Raw genomic sequence first — 20493 nt, forward strand, 5'->3', positions numbered from 1 at the left:
GCATCCGAGCGGTTACGGTTGAATTCGCGCTCTTCTTTGACGACACCGGAAAGCAGCAGCAGTAGCGCCGTGTGATAGGTAATGGAGCTTGGAGGGAAGCACGATTTTAGTTCTCATAAAATTCGCCATCTGGAAATAAAGTTTTATTGGTAGACCATACGTTACTGTTCGCAAGAGGCTGTACTGGGTTCGCGTACTGAAAGAAAACGCAGGGACCTGAAATTGACAAAAATTAAATGTCCCTTTCTCGGGTTCCAATTTTTCACCATGTACCAGCTGGCCTGCACCCTTGCCCTTTTGCCAAAAATTAACTTGCCGTGCACGCTTTTTTTGAAAACAGACATATTCTTATTAGATATCTCTTCACCCTGGGCGCGATCCTCAAGGTCAAAATGGATCACGTCAAAGAATAATTGATTTATTTTGTATTGGATTTGTACAGCAATGATTATCTTTGAATACTGACTGACTTACCTGATGGTCAGGAACATTAGCCTGCAAGAGCGGTATAAGATTTAGTCTAACTATTTAGTCATTAAAAGAGTCGACGTTTGCATTATGCATCGAATTGTCTTGGCGCTTTAATCTCGGCGCCGCTCTTGCAGACAGAAATAGATAAAAATCTTACCGTCGCACGTTCACAAAGCTGCGACGGCAAACCTAACCCTCAGTACCACACTGCACGGTAGCGTGTCCCAAACAGTTTGCCGCTTCATGCAACCGCAAAAGGTAGAACACTAACCTTCGACTTCGTCAGAGTTCGACTGTTTCTTTTCCTGTACATTCCTTATCGATTTGAAAAACCCCCGAGATATCCGGTTGTTGGAAAAGGCCAACGTCGACGTTTATATTGCTCGCGGTAAAACAAATACATGCCCTGGAAGTTGAAAGAAACCCTCGAGCGCCCAGCAGAAACACAGACATCCGTTAGTCTGGAACGGGCTTTGGAAAACCAAAAGCTGGAAAGTTCTCATGCACACTTCAATCCGTTGGGCTTCTCATCGTTCTCTATCCGCGAGGCAACGCAGAGCTGCGGCGCATGGAGAAATGTGCCGTCTTTTCCATGGGTAAGATATTTGTTTTTCTCAGACCCCCCCCTTTTTTTTCATAATTTCGACGTGATTTATGATCTTGCCCCAACAAGAGGTGTTGTAGCATGCGATACGAAAGAGCCGCGGAAAAGATAACAAGAGAATAACAAGAAAAAAGACACACACGAGAAACTAGAGGTCTGCATTTCAAACCTGTCTCGTTGCGAGCAGAAGATATACTGATGTATGTATTGCTATAGCATACGTGTATTTGTTTGTAGACCTCTCAGTTTCAGGCTTTCTGGGCACAGTGTGATCGGATTGTGCGTAATATTTGTTTCTTCCGTTGTTTTCGCGTGAATCGGGTAAATCTCCTGACTTTCGGTTGTGAAACTCTCTGAGGGGGCAATATAGAGTGAGGGATTCGAGTAAATATGCATGTGACTGGGTAGCTTAGGAAACCAGCCGTCGTCGTGACGAGCCCCGAAACTCGTGGGGGGGGGGGGGTAATTTGAGAAAGTTGAAAGATGTCGTGTGAGTGGGGGTGGGTGGGGGTTTGGGTGGGGTGTTCACAACTCGCGACCAAGTCAGTTCAGGTGTACACATGATAATAATTCGTGTCCTAAGCTAGCATGTAATATAGAGTTAGAGCGTATAGTACACACCATAGATTGAGCACAACTTAAAATACATCAATACATCTAAGAGGGCACCTAACATGTTTGAGCTACTTGAAAAAGCATGGTAAATTGCTCAGTTGTTCTGTTCACCACCTTTTTGCGAACCTGCATAGTTGTGTAACAATCTGTTACAGACATCCAAGTGAAGCCGTGTCGTACTACTGATTATTATAATACCTTGTTGCAATTGACAGAATGTTGAACTACCTTTGTTTCTGTGCTCCACAAAGACCTTAGTGCAAAACATCTGTCTTTGCGGTATGAATTTAACATAGCTGTGTTTGGTATTCGTAGCCCATGAAAAATGTTACATTCTTGTCGGGTGTCATTTTGTTTGAGAGGTTTGCGCCTTCTGACGACATGAAAAAACTACCGCGACCGTTTCAAGGCGCTCCCCTGTTGTTCTCCTTGAAAGGGTACTCTGCCACGGTTCACGTCATTATGCGGAGAAGCCAACTTCGTTTTCGTTCACCGTGCTTGATAGGAGGAAAATTTTCGAATATCGTATAGTTCAAGTAGATGCTAGAAATAGTCGAGTAAACTACCTTCTGAAACAACGACAGCACGTCCACTTAAATCGGACATACTCCTCGCGAACGTAGATTTCACGATTGGTTCACGTCGAGGAAGTCAAGAAAGAAGTTAGATCTGACGTCGTTCAACCTCCGCCATGGCTTGAAAAAAAAAAAAAAAAAAAAACACCCCGAGGATGTCTTTACTTGAGTAAACTAATTAGATGATTAATTAATTAACCGATTAGCTAAGTGAGAACTTAAAGCGTCGAAACATACAAGTAGTGGAACCAAATTCTCCGCAAAGCTCAACTCGCAAAAGCCAATATTTCTCAGCCACACCAAACAGTGATACGGTATCGGTAAATGTTATATGCATGTTTGAAACAAGATTCCACATTTATAATGATTGCGGGAATATCAAAATCTGACTCGTGCCTTATCATCCCTGAACACAGGCGTCCTATCAACTTCCCTCAGCTCGTTTATTTTCATTGCCCATTTTTAATGGTCCCCTTTTCTTCAACGTACAACACACCAAGGACCGAGAATGGGGCTGCTATCGCCGTGCTTCAAACCATGTTTTCGCAACGCCGCGTCGGAGCGCTGGGAAGACGCCCTCGCAACCCGAGTTGCCTGTAAAAACGACACAGGCCGATAAGATTGTAAATTGCCTTTCTGCAACGTGAAACAGACATTTGCGTTGCATCCCTGAAGAGTTGCCGGCCCGACTCTGCTCGCCTTCCCGCTATCCGCCCACGACAGATCAGAGTGCAAAGCGCCGATAAGGGTCCGAAACCGTCCAGGCGGGAATTGTAAGTAGCTGCAACGTAAAACTTGCTGTTTGGCAGGAACAATAGACGAAGAGGAGATCGTTTTTCACCACTACTCTATTGTCAGAGATTGGAGAAAGTGAAAAAGGACACTCGGCTCCAGTGGAAGTTGGATAAAGGCTGATGGCTGGTGAAATTGGAAGCAGCTTAAAACTCTGGCATACGTTTGAAACGTTATCCGATATTTCGTTTGGAAATGCTTTCAAAAGACCTCTTTCCTTGCTCAGCTCTAAAAAGGAAAGGAAAGGAAAGTGAAGCGTTGTATGGCGGCTCCGTCGATTCTGTTGGACCTTTTGTAACGTTTTTCTTTTCATTTTTTTTTTTTTTACTGAATTTTGATTGAACGAAAGGGGAAACTCTAGAACTCATCATTGAACATCTCCGTTTTCCTGCTCCTCTCTCCACGCGAATATGTAGGAAAAAGGCTTGCGTAAGAAGTAGGGGTTCTGAGGCCAGTGAGCATCATGTGACAATACTGTGTCTCACCAATATTCGCAAAAATGTGTTACTTGAAAAAAGAGAAAAGCGTCGTGATGGTTGATGCAAAGGAGCATTACGTTTTTATTTCTAATATCGCAATTAAAAACAACGAGTTCGTCAGATTGCCGGTCGTTACCTCCAACCGCCTAACTATGAATAACTTCTATATAAATATATATTATAAATTATATCATAATTTCAATTAGGCTGCACGTGAGGTATATGTTTACAAGTCAAGCGTGCCACAGTCCTTGCTGCGGTCGACCGTTTCGAGCTTGTTGGCTCTCATCGGAACAGCGTAGGGATCTTACACGCTTTAGGGTCATTATGATGACTCATATTTAGGGTCACTCATTACCCAAGTCTGCAAAATCTACAGAAAAACCCAGGGAAAACCTCAGACGGTACAGCCGGTGGGAGAGGAGTTTTTTCCGCCTGCCTCCCCCGCTTTCCTGCGGCCTTCTCTCCACCTGGACATGACTGTACGCTGCGTAGAACCCCAGCTGTCCCGCCAACAAAAAATTCTCGTCACCGTTTTTTTCTTCTTTTTTTCAACCCTTCCACACATATATGGCTCGCTTTCGTTTTGGGAGGTTACGAGGAGTAATAAAAGATATAAGAAGAAAATAAACACGTTCCGTGATATTCGTGACATCGACGCGAGAAAGCTTAAACAATGTACATCCATTTCGATTCAACAAACTGCAGTGGCGCGAGGAGCACAAAACAGCGAGGCTTTCGCGAGCGTTTCGAATTTTTCGCACGTCCAAAATAGTTTTCCTTCAGTTTGCCGTCGTTAAAGAACGCGCCTAGAATTTCAAACTGGACCATTTCTTTTCGGCAGCTGCGCTCTTTTGGCATCCGCAGAAAAAGGAGAGGAAGAAAAAAAAAAAAAAAAGGAAGGGCGTGGCACCGTATGCCTCGCTTCGTGTGCGTGCGTGGGTTTATATTACCAGAAGCGTCTCGCCCGCAGCTGAATTCTTGACGAGTCAACTGCCCCAGTACATGATGCAATTTCAACGGGCGACAGTGGCAAGAAGATTGCCTCGTGACCGATTTCACTGTTGCGCCTCCTTCGTCGTCTTTCACGTCGTTTTTTACCTTCTGTTTGATTGCCTTCTCTTTCCATCGTAAGCTCAGCGGTGTGTTGACGTATCACTATCTGTGTTTTTAAGACGGTTTGTCTTTTCCGGGAGGCAGCGTGCGAAACATTATTCGCCAGCCCTCTGTCGCGTATGTTGCAAGACCGTCTTCGTATGCAGTGATAAGACGGTGTCCGCTGGCGCTGTAGGAAATTTTGTTCGACGAGAGGTTTGGCTAGATACAGTAAAATACGGTTAAAACGAAATCGCTTTTCCCCAGTTATCGCTTCATTCGAGGTCACACGCATTCCCGACCGAAATGCATGCCGTTGGAACCCGATTATTTGAAGGCTCCTGCCAACCGACACCTCTTGGTGTCGATAGTGACCTTGCGGAATCACGTACGGCAAACGCAGCTTACATATTTTCTCTCTCGCTCTCTCTGTTTGTCATAGAAATTGAGATCAAGTCAAAATCCTTACCTTTAAGGTTTGTTTGCATTAATATTTTTATGTGGTCAATGAAAAAAAAAAACGTAAACAACCAAAAAGCTCCTATGCCGTTCCGAGCTCAAAATTCCCTTAGTTCTCGGTTTATTGCCCAACCTAGCTCCCAGAACCTGCCCCCCGGCGCCCCCTCTGGGCGAACGCTCCCCTCCCCCTTCCTAACCCATCGGCACGGCTCTGATGCATATATATCCTCCTGCGGTGTTTCCGAAGGTATACTGTCACTGTTTTTGTAGCACTTCCGCTTCACCTTGTACCTAGAATTGCTGCTTACATGGAATTTTTTTTTCTGCTCTGTCGACTTTATCGGAGGTTTACTGTGCTTCAAGAGTTAATGAGCCGGCGGCGTTACTCGTTAGAAAGGAGCCGGGATAAATATTAAATTAAATACAGGTGTGAGAAGGAATCATCAGGTAACGCCGCTCTAAGCAACATGCTGACGTGGCGCGAGCTTCAAACGAACCCGAGCCAGCTTCGACCTCGGGTCGGGTTTGTGAAAACATTCTCCGTCGTTGTCTAAGCTTCGCTTTTTCATTCTAACAACCATAGTTACACAGGTAACTCTTGTTACCCCGTATTTTATAGCGACATGCTCTTTTTTTTTACCGCAGGGTAATCCTTTTGACCACGTGCGGAATGCCGAACGTGAGCCCATAATACCCAACACTGGATGCTAGAAATCGACGCTTACCTCAGCAAATGGCTACCATTCTCGAAAGCAGACCTGGGGACCAACTCATTTTATTAGGTTTTGTAACTAGTTAGTTTTCTTGAAAAGGTAACTGTTAACTGTAACTAGTTACCGATGTTCGGTAACTATTTACTGTGACTCAGTTACTACGTGAGAGTGTTCTTCAACGCAATTGATGTCTTCGTGGCTGGATGGGATGCAAAGGGAGCTGGCGTTCGGAGGAATACAAGAGAATACAAGACGATGGAGAAGAACCGATCTGCCGACTGTGGTGCTGTCAACCAAAGAAGGTGACGACAACGACATCTTTCAGCTCCAGCATTCCTTCAACGAGGAGGAACTGGAGAGGTGGAGACAGAGCAACCGCAGCTCCATGTTCTCTCTGAGTGACTTTCCGGGTTTAAGGAAGCTCTTCGTGCTGTTCAACACCCCAAATTCCACGAGGTGCTCCGGCCGAAAGGCGCTTCAGTGTTGGCAGAGACATCTTTGAACTCAAGCGTGGGAAGATTAGTGATAAAAAATTCGAAAAACGATTGTTGAAAGACAACTCGTTCAGATGGTACTTCAGAGTCTTAAGTCATCTTTACGAGTATAGCATTTTGTTTGCCTGTGCGCATACGGTTGTCCGTTCTGGCTTGTACGCAAAGTAACTGTATAGCGAACTCACTGAGTTACTTAACCTTAACTGTAACTAATTACATTCTGAAAGCAGTAACTAGCTGTACCTAAGTTACTTTTACGAAAAAGAACTAACTGTAACTTGATTACTTTTAGACAGTAACTGTCCCAACTGCTCGAAAGACCAGTCCCCGCCTCTGGGTGGTTTACACAGATTCGCGGGCAGTGCTGCAGTGCATAGACAACATGGGCATCCGCGGCTCCTTGGCTCCGCTGGTAGTGAACATCTTGACGACGCCCAAGGTTTTAGAAGACAGGGGCCACCGGCTGACCCTCCAATGGGTCCCTAGCCACATTGGATTAAGAGGGATTGAGGTAGCGGATCGGGCAGCTGCTGCGGCCCACCATGACCGCTCAGTATTCTCCATCACACTTTCAAACGGCGATAGACGCTCCCTCTTGTCCGCGTTGACGTCGCCCTGGGCCCATCAGGTATGGCGTCATGACATCATCCGGTGGTCGCTTCTGTAGGCTGTTGACCCAACTTTATTATTTGAAATGCCATGCGGTTTCCCTCGCCTCTTTACGTCACTTGTGCGTCGTTTACGACTTACCGTTGCATTCACCCCTGCACTCCGGTGTACTGCTGCCCTGCATCTACGCACACTTCTGGTCGTACCAGGATTGCCCAGTCGTGTGTGGTTGGAGAAACAGGGATGGATCTTTAACTAACACTGAACAGTGAAAGTCGCAAAGCCGCCAGCAATTTGTAAAAGCGGTTGTATTGAAACCGGAAGGGTTACACATAATGTCTTTCGTTCTTCCTCCCACCCGTTTGATGTCCACACGTCTTCCGCCACGTTGATGGAGAGCGCCAACACAAAGAATGATTTATTTCCTAAACTAATTCATCTCCTCGTGGCGAACGTATACGATCAACAAGAGGCGTGTGTTTCTGCAGAGATACGCGAAGACGGCTCTGTCCTACAGGGGCCGTTTGTGCCAACGCCGACAGAGGGAGACACGGAGCGATCGCATTTGTCAACGCGGATGAAAGAAAACATGCTTCAGTGAAGACGCCTGGGGATTACTGTGCTTGAGAAAACAGTGCGATGCGTTTGTGAATGACAACGAGCAGAGCTGTCGCTAGAAATGGAAACGTGGTACGAGTCAGTCGATCGTAAAACGCCCTGCTGCCGCTGAGAGTTTGACTCGTATGTTGCCTGAGGAATGCAAGATGCGGGCTATTTTGTGCCAGAATGGATGTTTATCGCGTTGCTAGCGCTGCACGCGCTAAAAATGTTCTAGAGATGTTTACCCGCTTTACAAAGGGAAGTACGAAGCTCACTCAAAAAGTAACCTTAATATTTTTTCCCATCTAGCGCTTCTTTGAGTGGGTCAAATAGGTGATAGTCGCTGGGCGCAAGGTCCGGAGAATATAGGGGATGGGGAAGACACTCCAGACGAAGGTCCTTAATTTTTTCCACCGTCGCACGAGCTGTGTGCGGTCGCGCATTGTCATGCTGTAGCAGCGTGCCAGAACTGAGTAAGCCACGGTCTTTAGATTTTATCGCGGGCTTCAACTGTTTCTGGAGAAGTTCACTGTATGAATGGCTGTTGACAGTGTCTCCCTTGGGCATGTAGTGCTCCACGATTGGGCCTTTTGCATACCAGAAAACAGTCAGCATTACCTTGCCGGCCGACGGAAGCTTCTTTGGTTTCGGTGAAGTGGAATGCCGCCAATCTTGGTTTCCGGCTGGAAACAGTGCACACAACATTCGTCGCCAGTGACAACACGTTGCAAGAAATCGTCGCTCTCAGCTTCGTGGCTAACAGCCTCTGACAGGCGTCCGTGCGACGTTCCTTGAGTTCCGGAGTCAAGTGCTTTGGTCCCCATCAGGCTGATACCTTGTGGTACTGTAAAACGACGTGAACAGTGTGGTGCGCCGAGCCATGACTGATGTTCAAGTTTCCATCCACGTCGTCGATTGTTACCCTGCGGTTGTCCCGTACGACAGCTTCTACTGCAGCGATAATGTTTAGGCGTTGCGAGCGGGGTGCATCAGCCACAGATGTCACGCCAGATTTAAACTTCCCGCGCCGCTCGTACACTTGCTGCAGCGCCAAACAAGTATCTCCATACTGGGCCACCATCGTCCGATGAATATTTCTTCAATTTTCACCTTCACTCGTTAAAAGACTGACTACTGAACGCTGCTCCTCGCTGGCGCACACGTGCAAGGGGGCAGCCATCTTTGATATGGCCTGATGACGTTACCGCTTCCCGTCATGCCAACTTTCCGCCTTTCACTGCTTCGTCTCGCCGTGGGAAAGAGCGTGTGTGAAGCAAATTCGCGCACTGCGTAATTGCGATTTTTTATCGTGATTTTAAGGTTACTTTTTGACTGGGCCTGGTATGACCCCGCAGAGTAACCGAAATCATCTGTTGGTTTGATGGCTCCGAAAAGCTTATCACGATGGAGGAATAGTAGTGGATGCGATATATGATATATTGCGTGAACTTTTTCAACTTCCTGAATGACGTGGTCTTGGTGTAACTCATCATCATCACCTCATAAAATTCCACGAAATTGTAAGAATGATAGCCTGGGTGCAGAGACAAGGACGTAATCGGACCCTTAACGCAGCCGTCAGTAGTGCGCTGTCTCTTGCTTTTCTGATATTTTCCGTAGGTGTGGTTCGCATGCCCTGATTCCATCCCTATCAAAGTATGTAACTACTCCAGGAAAATGCTTTTTCCCCCTTTTTTTAGATGCGAAACTTCATAACGTCGCTTCCACTGTCTCAGGTTCTTGTTATTGTTCGCGCAGACGCTTTCTCACGCCAAGATTGGATCCCGACCGAAGTAACTAGGCCAGGAAAGTGCTTACTTTTTTAGTTGTAAAACTTCATAACGGTGACTCATAAACTGTGTTGCTTGAACGCGTTCCTTGTCCGTCCGCGTCCTGTCCGTCTCCAACTCTCTGAGGCCGAGAACGACGAGCTGTTTCAGAAAGCTCCACCACCTGCCTTACGTTTTCGATGCCTTTGTAAGTTGGGAGACCTCGTTTCCTGCGTAATCGAAACTTAATTCACTTAGAAGCTCCAGAGCGTACACGCACCGCTACGTACTATGTACATAGCGCTATCACGTACTAATGGAGAAATTCGGTCTACCTTGAGCCCAGCCAACTTGAGCACCGAAGCATTACCTGCGATGGAAGGACGTCCATGTATACCGAGGGCGGTGTACGTTTCCTAAATGTTCATTTAGGGGGAACGGAGTAGTCGCGGTGTTTAAGCATTGTGGTGCTGCCAACCTAGCGATGAAGGAAGTAGTTTCGCGTCAACGATAGGCACTCTAGTAAACGAGATTAATATCGCCGTCAGAGACAGCTACATAAAAAAGCGTAAGTGCTTCGGTACATTATTGGTATTGGAAAATGAAAAACGTGGATAGGCCTATACTGTCCTGTTGTAGAACATTGCCAGTTGAGTTGCAAGTACGGCATTCGCTAGCATGTTCTGCTAAACGTAGTAGTTGGTGCTGGTACGAGTACCACGAACTGAGCAACCGGCCTCGGTGGCTCAGTCGGTAGCGTGTTCGCCTTCTGATCCCGAGATCGCGGGTTCGAACCAGGCCGAAGACGTCAGCAACTTGTTGGCAGGGTACAAGTTGCTTAGACACGCCGTCTTCCGTGAGGGACGTTAAAAAATACGGGGTGCCGTGCGGTGAGCTTTCATCGCACGTTAAAGGGCCCTCAGGTGCTCAAAAGCAATCCACAAACCGACCGCTGTGGCGTCGCTTTATGATCTCAGTTGTCTCGCGACGTAAACCCCCAATTATAAATATATAATAACAAACGAAGCAGTAGATTTTGCAAACGACGGGATCGGCTAAATGGCGCACAAATATTTCAGCGTCGATTTCTTTCATTTTTTTTTGCACATGTCCCGCTCTATTATGTTGATATAGTTGAAAAAAAAAAACATTAGAAAAAAGAACAACAACAGAAACGCAGGCACTACAGCTCATGTCTAGGTAATGGAAGGCATTGTACGTAAAAAATTGTATAGGCTACTGCAGAAATCGTTGCCAAATCAACTCTGTGTAAAATTACGGGGGATTTTGAATGGAAGGTACGTGTCAAATTTAATGGGGGTCAATTTTTTTTGCACGCAAACTCAACACTCATTATGCAGTTCAACTGTCGGAATTGGTGTGTGGGTGTAACCACCCCGAAACAGCAGTGGGTTTCGAAATGACAGATAAAACGCCACGCGCCCAGGCAAGGTGGTAGTATCGATATCCATGAGGGGGCAGCCCAGACTCCAATTTGGCAGAGTATCCGACGACTTTTTTATTATTACTTCCGACGACTTATTTTTCCAACGACTCCTCTAGCCCTTTGCACTCCCCAACCGACTCACGCACCCTCTTGGCATCTCCACCCTCGATTCGTTTATTTTCTTGTTTTGGGCTGGGTGGGAGGGTGCCATAGTCGTGACGCTGCCCACTTCTGTGTGGCCAATAACACCGAGCCAATGCTGTCATTACCCCCCCCACACACACACACACACCTCCCGTCCCGTACGTACCCCATGAAGTTCGGTCGAAACTAACTCTTGCTGTGCGTCTGCTTTTTGGTTCGCCGTACTTCGTTGCCATGACAACCGTACCGCGTGAAAAAAAAAAAAAACAGTGTGAACCAGGCATGCTCCTTTCAAGCACAATTTAGTTTTGTGCTTCCCAAACGTAACCCCGCTCTTCCTGAGGCGTAACGTACTCTTTTCTCGCTTAGACAGGTCCCTGGAATCACCCAACAGGCATAATCCCCGTATATGCTCTAATTCAGCTTCCGTCTTGCTCCATCTAGACTGTGGCAGCGCGTTGCAAAACATGCAGCTTCTTAAAACACGTTGCGCCCTCCATTTCAAACACCACATCGAATTGAGCCCGCTGTTACAGTTTCATATCCCTGCAGACATATTTCAGCGTAAAAAGAAAGCCCGTCACAAGAACACATGAATGAGTTCAAGCACTTTTTGAAAAAGGCGCTGGCGCATGAAGAAATCGCTCTCGGGAAGGACCCGAGATTTTTTTTAAACTTTCCTTTTCTTCCCATTTGCTTTACCCTCGAAGTGCCTCCTACATATTTTATATATTTTTTTTTGTTCCTCTTTTATTCGCGCACAACTGCATATATCGTACGAAAGCTGTAACTCGTTGCCAGGCCTCCTGTGCGTCGGAGGCCTGGCATTTTCGAAGGCCCAACTTTTCGGCAGTGCGCACAGACTTCGTGTAGCTGGAAGCGTATTATGTCGGAGGGAGAAATGCTTTATTTTTGTTTTTTTGTTTTTTTCTAACGGGATCACGCGGCCGTATTGATTTCGGAGCGCTTGTCAAAGCCTCTTTTCTTCGGCATTCTGCATTCCTTCGAATCGATGGCATTCGAAACTTCTTATTTGGAACAATAGAGAAGAGAGGGCGGCCCGAGGGCTGTTTTGAATATTATCGAATATCGATTAAGGCTTTGTTTGTCGCCGGAACAAGGGAAGAATGGGGGATCTAGTTTCTGAAACTCCACCAACTTTTCAAAGTTACAAGAAGGGAAACGCGACAAGCGTGTTATAAAGGAAGCCCAACATTAGCGTTCGGTTTTCGAAGCCTTAGGCTACGATTTATGCGCACGTATCAATTATAACTGTCATTTGTTGCGCGGCTATGACGTTTCCGGGGGAAAAAAAATGTACGGGTGTTGTTGGTATTGTGTTGCGGTTTTCCCTTCTTGCATGTTTGCAGTGTTCACAGAGTAAAGGGAAATAATATGTAACAGTGTTCATTGGCCAGAGGAAAACAGCATAGAATTTCGTCTTTCACGCCGTGTTGCTAGTTTATTCAAGGATTTCATATTGATGCTCTGTCATCTGGTCTGATTGGTGATTACAGAAAGCGATAGGATTGGTTCCAGCTTTCAACTTGGCTCGTGACTACGCTCGATTCTACCGCAGCTGTAGCGGCATCGTGCAAGACGGAAAGTGCTTCGATATATGATCTTGTGGTCAAGAAAAATAATAACGAAAGAATGAAGCACGAAGTCAGAGTAGCTATTTAATACGTGGGCTTTCACGCAGAGCCTGCTCTCCCTCAGACTTCTTGGTCTCAAGAAGGGCAGGCTCTGCCCGAAAGCTCACGTATTAAATAGTTACTCTGACTTCGTGCTTCATTCTTTCGTTATTATTTTTTCTTGACGACATTTCAACAAGCTGGACAGTGCCCTCTTGGTCTCATATATGATCTTGTTGCAAATCTCACAACTTGATCCAAAGAGAGGCTGGCTAACGCTGTATGGATGTGCTTATGTATGTACTGGATGGAAAATAAACTGAACTCAACCACTAACCAGTCAAGATAACGTCAGAAGACAAAAGAGACATCGCGAAAGGCCTTCCAGTATCCATTAGCGCGCTTTAACAATTCTAATAACGCTTCATCACTCGCTGTCGATCGATACGCATCCATCAAAATGAAGAAAGGGGAGTGCGAAAATAATTGCCCGGCTGAAGGAAGCAGAATTTTTTTTTCTTCTTTTTCTTGTCTTTAGCACAACTGCATATGGGCCACTGATCCTATCTTTAACGCGACAGAGTTTTAGCCACGTGAAGCATGAAATACGTGTTCGAGAAGCCTTAACGGGGGGGGGGGGGGGGGGGCTTCCTTTCGAACATGGCCGAGTTATGCGAGGCCGGTGCTTATGCGAGATCATGCCACTCCTTTATGGCCATTTAACTTTGCGCTCTTTCTGAGGCGTGTTTTGGATGGGAGCTGGTATAAACGCCATTGCGAAATGAGGCAGAATTTTGTAGGAAGGGCTTCAGTGGAGCTGTTGTTTACGTCGCTGGTATAGGGCTGTTTGGAATAATCCGTAGACGGAAGGTAATTCTAGTGTTGGGTGATTCTTGGGATCGCCTTAACATTCTGTGAGTCGTCAAACGAAACAAATATAATACGTGAATTTTTTTTCTTGCGTGGCTGCATTGGCTAGAGCGTATGACTTTGCGGGCTATTGATATACTCTTAAAATTTGAAAGTGTGGGTGTGTCGGATCTCGTAGGTCTCTGAATGACACGCATGGCACGAGAGGGAGCTATTGCGTTCACATAGGTTAATGTACAAGAATGGTAATCTACAGCCGTGTTGCAATTGCTGGCGGAGACATATGAGATGGACTTTTTATCGTATGCCCTTTGTATGGTATTCCTTTGGACATCAAGTGCTGCGGTTTTTGTCCGTCCCTACGAAGAAGTGGGCACAGCAGTCCTGAAGTCCTGAGGCTTTGTATGTATTTGTCCTTTCTATGTGTTCCAGCCTCAGAACATCAATTGCCAGCCCTCAAGCCCTATCAAGTAAAATGAACTTGTGATGTACACTGCAGTCGCTGCGAGAATCGCTCTGCGATGATCTACAATTACTACAAAAAATTTAGTATCACTAACGATACACAACCGTAACGATACAGCCGTAACGGACAGATGATAACCCTGATGATGACCTTATGTTTATTTTTACCTTATGTTGTTTTTGTTAAAGCATGTCACTCTACGATTTTTTAACACAACGTTTTACTGACTTCGCTGCTCGACCAATGAGCTCACGCCACTAGTGATCACTATTAAAGAAGATCACCGGCTTTGCAATACGTGAAAAGCGCAAGCACTACGCGACGCGAAGTTGATATACCTGCATGTGTACTAGGTAGAGTCAAAGAACGCTGAACCAATCGCGTCTAGCGTCCCGTCTATTATATTCCGTGAAGTTGTTTTAAAATACAGGACGTTATTGGGCTCCCTGCCTGTCCTATTCCTCTGCGACCAGTTTCCCGGTACTCAATTTCATGCCATTTGAGGCGCCTCGACTTGCAATATCGTCCCACTTTCAATAACTTGCTGTGGACTCCGAGACTCCAATTAACGTATCGGCCAGAGAAACGGTCTGCGATTCTGCAAACTGGAATCCACCTTTGGGAAAACACACTAACTCCAAGGGGACTTTGGGATCAGTTTAGTAAAACGGCAATGTTCCCTTCGTTTTCCTCCTCTCTGTCTCTCTCTCTCTCTTCTTGCGCTTCGCGGGTGAAGCCTCTGGGATCTTCTCTTATCTATAAAGAGACACCGGTGCATGGAACGACAGCTTTCTCCGTTATCCTAACGCACAGACTCCTGCCGTTGAAGAAACCAAAGTGGAACAAAACACATACATCGTGTAGACGTTCCTGACATCTCGTATCCGAGCTAAGATTATGTTTCTGCTCGGTACAGTTGCAATATTCTTGTTCCTGACCCCGGGAAGACGGAAATATTTCGATGTTTTAGAGCGCCGCCTTACCCGTTCCATTCGTTCCTTCGAGTAAGTGTGCATTCAGAAGGCTTCCGAAAGAGAAACGTGTTTGTTTACTTGTGCAAAGGTTGAAAAGAACAAATACTAAATGGCTGCCTAGCGACATCCTTGGCGATATAGGATTTTCAGTTGAATACATGCGCTTTACTCTGCCAAGAATGACATTTCGTTACATGAGATAGAGGCCGTGCTTGTTGTCGCAGAGCCGTTGTAGTTGATTTGCGCAACATCCCAGTTGCGCGCGAGTCGAACATGAAATGACTGGCGGAATGCTCAAAATGGGGGAAATGTTATATTTTAGCCTAAATAGCTGCCTTGTCAAAAGACAGAACGGTATTTCTGTAACTATGAAATACTATGAAATACAATTGCTGTCACGCCCGAGTCCAAGCATGATTGAGCTATAGGCCCACTGCATGCTCATGCATCAATTATGCAAATAAAACAGTTCGTTGCCTCATAGTAAAGGGCAACAAGAAATAGAATTCGTCAGTGGATATTCTGTCATCGAAAGCAGCTATAGCAAGAGCTTGTTGAAGAAAATTGGATGCCTATAGGATGATTAGAATATTATTCGATAGGTTGTCCAATGTTCGATGGACCGGTTCACGAATGAATTACTGCGGTTGGTATAATCGATGCTAGCGCCCCGCTGATTTATTGGTTATTGATTGATTGGTTGATTTATTTATTTATTGTCCCGTGCACTGGTTATTGGTGACGCGAACACTAAAAAAAAGGAGGATATGGTTATTGCAAATGAATGACGAGGGAACGTTTAACCACACGCAACTCGGCTTGCTATTCCCCTTAAGAACAGAACATGCGGGGTGAATAATCTCATGCGTAATAAAGCTAGTGTATTCAATCAACACGTAACACAACTAGATCTGCGTGCAATGATTGCACACGTTTAGTAACAAACGTTCTCACCCTCAAACTTGATTGATTGATTGATTGTAAAAAAATGCAACTTACCCTCAAACTTACTTTTATGTGATCAGTTTCTTATATAAATTTTGACGCGTTGACACAGAAAAGTCACGGCAAACGGCGGCCCTTCACGCTCTGCATTTTGCTCTGCATTGTGGCTGTACGAATATGATGCCGGGGGGTGGGGTGGGGGTGGGGGTCTATGTTTATTCACACAAAAAAGGAGATGTCAGCCAGGCAAGTGCCGGCTACACTAGAACGCTTACGGTTCACTTGCTCAGCGAGCATATAGGGGCGGATGGGGTTAACGATGAAGGGACTGGAAATAAAACGAACCAGTGAAAAAGATTCACAGACGACTTGCCATCGACACATAATACAATTGCTTGCGTCGGCCTCAATCAAAGCTACCTGCGTGCACTCACTGACGACACACTGTTTACTCCGCGGCGCTCCAAACAGAATCCATTAATCATACCGTATGCCTGCAGATAACATCCATTCTGTCGGAATACTAGGTTTGTTTTGTTTGTCGATCCCGAATTCTAATCACAATAAGGAAGCTCGCGCACGCCGGATGGCTCGCATATCGGGCTGCAGAGAAATTTTCTGAATTCCGAGACAGTAAAACGAATTGCTTGGTCCGACTGCCTCTGTTTACTCCAGGAATCGTACAAAGACTGCACACAGGGAGGTATGCACGTCTCGGTTTAAAAACGAAGGTATGTAAAGGCGGCGGAGAATAAAATAAAAGAATGCGTCAGCATTCATTTCCCGCATGGAAATTTCATCTGGGCAGTTTGCTGCTTGTGCTGCTTTCGCTTTCTATTTATTGATCTTTCTTCGATGGAAAATGTATCCGATTATTGCACTTCGATATCAGAATGTTTATAATAGAAATTGTTGACATATCATGAAATCTCGTAAGAAAGAAATCTCTTTTTTTATTCTCGCACTATAGGTGCTGCTTGGAGTAACTGTACTCGTATATAGAAATATAACTAGCGCATCGACGTAATACATACATAATTACATTATATAAGCGGAATATTAAATTCGCGGGTATCTGTGAACTCCGTTGCGTGATTTCGATTATTTGACGGCATTGAATTGCACAGGCATGCTTATGTGTCCTCGTATTTTACTTTATATGCTACAAACTGGATGTATTATGAGTTCAACCGTAGTGATAGTTGGGCACCATTCATCATGTTCAAGTGCGGAACCACGTAACAGGAGAGATAAAAGACGAGCCCATGGTAGAAAGTTTTCGAAATCGCCTCTAAATACAGGAACTGCCTTCCAAGTCCTCTTACTGAAAGGAAAACGAAAAGTTTCCGCCACCACTTGCAGGCTTGCGACATTCGAGATACGACGGCAATGTTTCAGCAACAGGTACTATATCGTCCCTGCACGCGCTTTAGGTGAACTTAAGAAGAATCCTAGGGATCCCACATTGCCGACATTGAGCACTACCTATTATCCTGCAACCGGTATCTCTCTGAAAGACCCAACGCCACTTGCGACAACTTGGCTACCCTAACGTCTCTTTAGACACCCTGCTTGGCCCTGCCCTACGCAACCAGGGGGCAGTTACGACTACCCTCTTGAGCTTTCATCGTGCCACCGGCCTCTCGACCAGCCTCTAAGGCCTCCTTTGTGTGTGTGTGTGTGTGTGTGTGTGTGTGTGTGTGTGTGTGTGTGTGTGTGTGTGTGTGTGTGTGTGTGTGTGTGTGTGATTTTTGTTTTGTCTTTTTTCTCCTTTTTCTTTCTTTTCTTTTTTTTTTCTTAAAGGAATAGAACGTCGGCCTACGCTTGACTAACCTTTCCTCCCTTTCTTTTTTCAATAAACATGTCCCCCCCACCCTCCAACACACACACACAAAAGGGGGGCACCAGACGCTTTCACTTATTTCTCATTTTCATAGGAAACGTACCAGATTGCAGGAGCATTTCTCTGTTCGCACGTTACATTAGGAACTGCACGACATAAAAGCATATTGGTATCCCGTGTTATTATATCTTCTCCGATGTACACCTGCAGCGCACAAAAAGAAAAGCGAAAGCACAAATGCGTGCACAAGGGCATGCCATATAGAGCAAGTAAATGGGCCCAAATAAAAACCTCTAGGGTGGTTTCGATTTTATTCACGATTTGCCTTCGTATGCTGGTCGGGGAGATGTTCCTCACACATCCTGTCAGCCCGAGATAGTGAGCTTCATTGAACACTAGTCACCGGTAAGTGATTGACTGCCTCAATCTGTCATCGCTCTGACTCGAGAGAGTTTGTTGCCGCTATGCTTTTATCGCCCCCTTTCGAATTATCGCCATTATTATTGATTTACTGTATCGCGCGTCTGCGAAAGTTTCCGATATTTTTTTTTGACCGGCACCTTTTCAGTTTATTTTATCGCTTCTGCCATGCGCGCTATCTTCACGGCCACTTCCTTTTCAAGTTTTAATGGCGTTGCCAATGCGGCCATCCGCTGCCGAAGCTGTTTCTACGATAAAATGCTTTCGGAGATGGGGTTTGTATGGTTACTTCTGCATACTTTAACGGCCATTTTTTATTTATTTCTTCTTTATCTCGAGGTGGGGAGAAAAACGAATCATGTGAGCTTTTACCGTCTGGGCAGCAACACGAGGGAATGCTCCTCCATCGCGTTTTGTTACAGGAGGGATACATACGAGCTGTAAGAGTATACTTTCAATATGGTTTGGATCGTTTCACGTTGTTAGCAAGCAAAGAATTGCTCTTACGCGTCACTGCGAAGTTGTAACTTGAGGTAATAAACTATTTACCATTCTCTGCGCTCTTTCCATGCTCGGTTTAAAAGAGATGTTCGAAAGAGACGGTCTTATACGTGAGCCGATTTTCATAGATATACGAGAACAATTCGTATATTCGAGAACTCATAGAACAATTCTTTTCAATGGCGCAGTTTTCCCTGCACCGGATGGTAGTGGTGATGTGATAGAGAAAAAAAATGGGGATCTGAGTTTCGGGCGTTCTGAAGCTTCACCATTTATTGAGCCAGCGCACACGTTATCTCTTGCGTGATGTGGTTATCCCAATAATATTATGGATTAGTTTACTCCTAGATCAATACGCATGGAGAGAGACGCAATGCACAAATTAATTCCAAAAGCTAGTAGGAATAGCTACTGGACGTTTATGGAAAGGAACACCGAGGAGGGGAACACAAAAGTCGGCTGCCTCGCATTTCCTTTGCGTATAATAGAGTTAACGTCATTCTATCTTGCGAGCTAGTGATACAGTTTCAATAATGGAGGCGCTAAAACTGGTCCGCGCCAGTACCTTCTTCAATTCGTACGTTTCCGGTGACCGCTACAACCCAGTGCGACGCTGCGTAATGGAACACATTGCGTAAGTAACTTGTAAAAAACGACGTTCGAGAAAGCTTTGAAATGTGCGCGCATAACTGCGTTATTAAAAGCGGATCATTATATTGCACCAAATTGCAAGGAGCAATAACGGAAGACGTAGCACCTGTTGCGATCAGACAACCAACTCAGCATCATTAAATATAAAGGACGTTTTGTCGTCGAAAAGGAAGATGATAATACACCTACCTAATAATACCTGTTTTTCCCTGTGTGCTTCTGCCGGTGTACGACCTATAAGTCTGGGGACATCACGCTATTCGTTCCTTCATTCATTCTATTAAAATGGCGTAGGTGGTCCCCAGAAGACTTTAATTGCAGAGTGAATGATCCGCTTCATTGTGTATCTAGCGGCTGATCTGTTTTCATCTGCACCGCTTCAAAAGGACGAGGGCTAGGGCTAGGTCAGCAGTGTAGTAGCGTGACCGTTAACTTCGGTTCGTGTACAGTTACCGTTTCAAAGCTTTCGCAGGTTACTATATCTTTAGTCAATGCACATTAAAGGATGTAAACAACGAGATTTGGCCGAGGCAAGCCAACAATTAGGGACGACACAGACAAGTAAGCCTCAAACGCCCAGAAATTAACGAATGCAAACAAGTTGTTTGCATTCATTAAAGGATGTCGTATGCGCCTCAGATGGGACACGTCTGGTGCCTGGAGCTTTAAGTTGTCACAGGTTGTACTCTCACTCAGAGAGCTCTGAACTACTTATGCGTGTGAAACTAAACGACGCTAATAACTGTTTAGTTTGAAATTGAGGGTTACACAAACAAAGGGGAGAATATTCATCGCATAACGAATTCTTCTACGTCCATAATGAGCCCATCACAAAAAGGGGGGGAAAACACGCCATTGCGAACCGCACATGCCTATATGCATCCTAAAGGAGCGCATAATATCAGGACATCGAAAACAAGGCACTCGACACCACATTGGAAGAAGGAAGTCACTGAAAAGGTTAGCAAGCCGTAGGACTTCTTTTGGTGTTCTTAGGCACTTGAGGCTTTCATCATGCTCTACACCACATGCCTAGCACGCGCGACTATTGGGCTGTGTCGATAACCCAACGCACTATACAGTTTACCAGTGCCGACAACGCTACATCCCTCTTCTTGGGTTTCCAGACACCCAACGCCTGAACTATTATCGAGGGCTGTATTGTCCAAGCCATCGAGAGCAAATCTCAATACAGCCCTCCGGAACGCATATCCTCTGCAGTGGTATGAGGATGTGCTCCGTGTTTTCAGCCGTTGCACACACTGAACAGTTTGCTGAAGCACTAGCTATTCCGACTGTATATCGACCATACGGGACGTTCAG

The 20493-nt window shown here is 45.5% G+C and overlaps 1 protein-coding gene and 1 long non-coding RNA gene across 2 annotated transcripts in view; one reads left to right on the top strand and one right to left on the bottom strand.

Annotated features, from left to right (window-relative positions):
* The window catches only part of LOC135393815 (uncharacterized), a 327498-nt gene that overhangs the window by 230634 nt on the left and 76371 nt on the right, over positions 1 to 20493 (bottom strand). The window lies entirely within an intron of this gene.
* LOC135393814 (cell adhesion molecule Dscam1-like) overlaps positions 1 to 20493 on the top strand; it is a 221588-nt gene that overhangs the window by 127706 nt on the left and 73389 nt on the right. The window lies entirely within an intron of this gene.

This window comes from Ornithodoros turicata, chromosome 5 (assembly GCF_037126465.1).
Source record: "Ornithodoros turicata isolate Travis chromosome 5, ASM3712646v1, whole genome shotgun sequence".
NCBI lineage: Eukaryota > Metazoa > Arthropoda > Arachnida > Ixodida > Argasidae > Ornithodoros > Ornithodoros turicata.